Consider the following 5,887-nt stretch of genomic DNA (forward strand, 5'->3'; position numbering starts at 1 on the left):
CTAGTGTGTGTGTGTCCAGTGTGTGTGTGTGTGTGTATGTCCAGTGTGAGTGTGTCCAGTGTGTGTGTTCAGTGTGTGTGTTTGTCCAGTGTGTGTGTGCATGTGTGTGTGTGTGTGTTTGTGTGTGTCCAGTGGGTGTGTGTGTGTCCAGTGTGTGTGTTCAGTGTGTGTGTGTGTGTGTGTCAAGTGTGTGTGTGTTTCCAGTTTGTGTGTGTGTCCAGTGTGTGTGTGTCTAGTGTGTGAGTGTGTCCAGTGTGTGTGTCCAGTGTGTGTGTGTGTCCAGTGTGTGTGTGTCTAGTGTGTGTGTGTGTCCAGTGTATGTGTGTGTCCAGTGTGTGTGTGTGTGTGTGTTTGTGTGTGTCCAATGTGTGTGTGTGTGTGTATGTGTCCGGTGGTGTGTGTCCAGTGTGAGTGTGTCCAATGTGTGTGTGTCCAGTGTGTGTGTTTGTCCTGTGTGTGTGTGTGTGTGTGTTTGTCCAGTGTGTGTGTGTGTGTGTGTGTCCAGTGTGTGTGTGTCCCCGGTGTGTGTGTGTCCAGTGTGTGTGTCCCGAGTGTGTCCAGTGTGTGAGTGTGTCCAGTGTGTGTGTGTCCAGTGTGTGTGTGTCCAGTGTGTGTGTGTGTGTCCAATGTGTGTGTGTCCAGTGTGTGTGTGTATGTCCAGTGTGAGTGTGTCCAGTGTGTGTGTTTGTCCAGTGTGTGTGTGTGTGTCTAGTGTGTGTGTGTGTCCAGTGTATGTATGTGTGTGTGTGTGTGTGTGTGTGTGTGTGTGTGTGTCCAGTGTGTGTGTGTCCAGTGTGAGTGTGTCCAGTGTGTGTGTGTCCAGTGTGTGTGTGTGTGTATTTGTACAGTGTGTGTGTGTGTCCAGTGTGTGTGTGTGTCCAGTGTGTGTGTACAACGTGTGTGTGTATGTCCAGTGTGAATGTGTCCAGTGTGTGTGTTTGTCCAGTGTGTGTGTGTGTGCGTGTGTGTGTGTGTGTGCACTCCCTGGATGAGGAAATGTAATCTCATGTTTTGTCCACAGAAACCAACATGAGAGATCAGAGTCAGAGATGCTCAGTGGTCAGTCTTCCCAGAGTCATCAAACAGATCTGGCCTCCATATTCAGTGTATGTGGTCCTGTTATGTACATTTGTTTTTGTTTACCTCAAGTAAAGTTGATCTGTCAATCATTCATTCATGTGTTAATGAGAAAGCGTTTAGTCTCTTGCTTAACTTATTTACTTGATTTATTTCAGTTGCTTGAAGAGAATATTATGACATTTGTGAAGAACGAGCTGAAGATGTTCAAGAGGATTCTTAGTCCAGAACTCCCAGAAGGCTTTGAGAGTCAGAAGCAGGATAAGGAAGTGGTGGATGCTGAAGATGAGAAGCAGGAGAGCAGTGCCAGAGAGGGGGCTCTGAAGATCACACTGCACGTCCTGAGGAAAATGAACCAGAAGGAGCTTGCTGACACACTGGAGAAAAGTAAGAGCTGTCTGCCTCATGTTGAATGCAGTTTTCGAACATTTAAAAGCTGTAGCTAAAGTACAGCTAAAGTAGCTGTGTAACTAAATGATATTGTAGCAGCCTTAACACAACACCTAGTGACCTCATCAAGTAGCAGCAGGGATGTGTTGTGGTGATTAATTTAGACAGAGAAGAGGAGAGAGAGAGAGAGAGAGAGAGAGAGAGAGAGAGAGAGAGAGAGAGAGAGAGAGAGAGAGAGAGAGAGAGAGAGAGAGAGAGAGAGAGAATACCAATAATTATATAAATCAGTCACACCAGTGTGTAATGCATTATGAAAACATTTACAAATTTATACAGTCAGTTAAGCGAAGAAATTATTATAATTTAAAATTTTATAACAGTCCTAGAATACTGTAGACATTAAAACAGATGTAATATTAATATCCTCTGTGTTATTTCTTCATTCAGATGAGCTTGCTGTGATTTGCCAACGTGAACTCAAATCTAATCTAAAGAAGAAGTTTCAATGTGTATTTGAGGGGATCGCTAAACAAGGAAACCCAACACTTCTCAATAAGATCTACACAGAGCTCTACATCACAGAGGGTGGAACAGGAGAGGTCAATAATGAACATGAGCTGAGACAGATTGAGACAACAACCAGAAACAAGCAAGACCAGGGACTGCAATCAAATGTAACGACATCTTCAAACCCTTAACTGGACAAGACAAACTTATCAGAACTGTGCTGACAAAGGGAGTCGCTGGCATTGGAAAAACAGTCTCTGTGCAGAAGTTCATTCTGGACTGGGCTGAAGGAAAAGCAAATCAGGATGTCCAATTTGTATTTTCATTCCCTTTTCGGGAGCTGAATTTGATGAAAAAGGAAAAACACACTTTGATTGAACTTCTCAATCACTTCTCAATGGAAACCAAACAATCAACAATCTCCAACTACGACAAGTACAAAGTTCTGTTCATCTTTGATGGTCTGGATGAATGCCGACTGCCCCTAGACTTCCAGAAGAACAAGATCTGTTGTGATGTCACAAAGTCAACCTCACTGGATGTTCTGCTGACAAATCTCATCAAGGGAAATCTGCTTCCCTCTGCTCTCCTCTGGATAACTACCCGACCTGCAGCAGCCTATAAAATCCCTTCAGGGTGTGTTCACCAGGTGACTGAGGTACGAGGGTTCAATGACCTACAGAAGGAGGAGTACTTCAGGAAGAGATTCAGTGATGAGGATCTGGCCAGCAGAATCATCTCACACATAAAGACATCAAGGAGCCTCCACATCATGTGCCACATTCCAGTCTTCTGTTGGATTTCTGCAATAGTCCTTGAACACATGCTGAAACACAAGAGAGAAGAGATGCCCAAGACTCTGACTGAGATGTACTCACACCTTGTGGTGTTTCAAACCGAACAGAAGAATGAAAAGTATCTTGGGAAAGAAGAGACAGGTCCACACTGGAATAAAGAGAGCATTCTGTCACTGGGAAAACTGGCTTTTCAACAGCTTGTGAATGGCAATCTGATTTTCTATGAAGAAGACCTGAAAGAGGCTGGCATTGATGTCAATGAAGCCTCAGTGTACTCAGGATTGTGCACACAGCTCTTTAAAGAGGAATGTGGGCTGTACCAGGACAAGGTGTACTGCTTCGTGCATCTGAGCATTCAGGAGTTTCTGGCTGCTGTATATGTGTTCCTCTCATTCATCAACAACAATGAGAATCTAATGGATGAACCTCAATCAATGTCCAGCAACTTTTCTGTGAGGTTCAGACACAAGCGTAAAGTTACCTTCTACAAGAGTGCTGTGGATAAAGCCTTACAAAGTGAGACAGGAAACCTGGACCTGTTCCTCCGCTTCCTTCTGGGCCTCTCACTGGAGTCCAATCAGAAGCACTTACGAGGTCTACTGACAAAGACAAGAAGCAGCTCACAGAGCCATGAAGAAACAGTCAAGTACATCAGGGAGAAGATCAGGAAGAATCCCTCTCCAGAGAGGTGCATCAATCTGTTCCACTGTCTGAATGAACTGAATGACCATTCTCTAGTGGAGGAGATCCCAAGCTACCTGAGATCAGGAAGACTCTCAGAAGAAGAACTGTCACCTGCACAGTGGTCAGCTCTGGTCTTTGTGTTGCTGACTTCAGAAAAGGAGCTGGATGTGTTTGACCTGAAGAAATACTCCAGATCAGAGGAAGGTCTTCTGAGGCTGCTGCCAGTGGTCAAAGCCTCCAGAGCTGCTCTGTGAGTACATAAAATGACATTTAAGTACTAATCATCAAGAAGAAATATTCAGTTTAGAGAAATATATATATTATAAAATATATATAATATATAATATTACATTGAAAAACTTACTGAATCAGTGCATTGATGTTCATATTAGTATAACAATATGACCATGCAATTCTAGGAGACGGAAGATGAATCTATATGTTGTTTGGGAGAATAAACCAAATGCATCTGCCATTGTCCTTCTACACTACTGGTGTTAAATTAACAGTGTGTTTGTTAAATCATGATGATCTCTTTGTCAGGCTGTCAGGCTGTGGCGTCAAAGAGAAAGGCTGTGCTTCTCTGGTCTCAGCTCTGAAGTCAAACCCCTCACACCTGAGAGAGCTGGATCTGAGTAACAATGACCTGAAGGATTCAGGAGTGAAGCTGCTCTCTGCTGGACTGGGGAATCCCCACTGTAAACTGGAGACTCTGAGGTCAGTATTCCTGTAGTTGGTCAACAAGTGATAACTGTTCACCAGATCCACATGTGTTTACCAGGCACACATAGTCCACACCATATGTGTTTGGACAGTGAATTTTACAGTTTTAAATTTGGTGCTATGCTCCAGCATTTTGGATTTGAGATATAATGTTTCATATTAGGTGACAGTACAGAATGTCAACTTTTATTTTAGGGTATTTTAATACATATCTGTTTTACTGTTTAGAAATGAAAGCACTTTATGTATCTAGTTCTCCCATTTGAAAAAGTCGTAATAATTTGGACATATTCACTTATATTGTATTATAGTAGTCATATGTTTAATATTTGGTCCCATATTCCTTACCCACAGTGATTACATCAAGCTTGTGATTCTACAAACCTGTTGAATGCATTTGCAGTTTGTTTTGGTTCACACACACTGGACACACTCACACACTGGACACACACACTGGACACACACACACTGGACACACACACACACACACTTGACACACACTGGACACACACGCACACACATTTGACACACACACACACTGGACACTCACACAACCTGGACACACACACACACACACACACACACATTGGACTCACACACACACACACACTGGACACACACATACACACACGCTGGACACACAAACAACCTGGACACACACACACACACACTGGACACACACACGCTGGACACACACACTGTACACTCACACACTGGACACATAAACACACACACTAGGATTAATTTAGTCAAAAGTTTAGTATTTGTTCCCATATTCCTTACATGCAGAGATTACATCAAGCTTGTGATTCTACAAACTTGTTGAATGCATTTGCAGTTTGTTTTGGTTGTGTTTTAGATGATGTTTTTCCCAATAGAAACTGAATGGTGAATAATGTCCTGTCATTTTGGAGTCACTTCACTTGTATTGTCAGTAAGAATAGAAGATGTTTCTGAACACTTCTACATTCATGTGGATGATACTATGATTATGAATAATCATGAATTAATCGTGAATGATGATGAATGAGAACGTTACAGAGGAACAAGGATCATACCCCCTCTGTTATTGGTAATGGTGGTTAGCATGTTTTGTTGTAGCCTCTGTAACTTCATTATTATTCATGATTCATTCATGATTGTCACGATCGTCGGTAAGAGATGAGGACCAAGGCGCAGCGTTGAATGCGAACATATTTATTTATATAATGATCACACGATCCAAAACAACAAAACGATGACGTGACAGTCAAATCAAACACAAACCAACACGAACAAGAAACCACAAAGAATGAATGCCTAACGGCTACCTAAGTATGACTCCCAATCAGAGACAACGAGCTACAGCCGTCTCTGATTGGGAGCCACCCTGGCCAACATAGATATACAAACACTAGAACCAACACACATGAAAACTCACACCCTGGCTCAACATACTAGAGTCCCCAGAGCCAGGGCGTGACAATGATTTTTCTTAATCATGTCATAATCAGGATTAATTTAGTAGTGTTTGGAAACATGTTATCTACTCACTTAGACAGAAAATTACTCCAGTCATCATCCACCATTCAGTTACTATTTGACAAAACATAACCCAAAACACAACCAAAACAAACTGCAAATGCAACCAACGAGTTTGGGACCAAATACTAAACTTTTGACTACTTTAATACACTATAAGTGAATTGGACATAATACTTATGACTTCT

At 42.3% G+C, this 5,887-nt stretch overlaps 1 pseudogene; it reads left to right on the forward strand.

Moving 5' to 3' along the window:
- Nucleotides 1-1,232: 1,232 nt before the first annotated feature.
- On the forward strand, nt 1,233-3,709 carry LOC123483536 (annotated as a pseudogene).
- The last annotated feature ends 2,178 nt before the right edge of the window (nt 3,710-5,887 follow it).

The sequence above is a fragment of the Coregonus clupeaformis genome, unplaced genomic scaffold, assembly GCF_020615455.1.
Source record: "Coregonus clupeaformis isolate EN_2021a unplaced genomic scaffold, ASM2061545v1 scaf0149, whole genome shotgun sequence".
In the NCBI taxonomy this organism is placed as follows: Eukaryota; Metazoa; Chordata; class Actinopteri; order Salmoniformes; family Salmonidae; genus Coregonus; species Coregonus clupeaformis.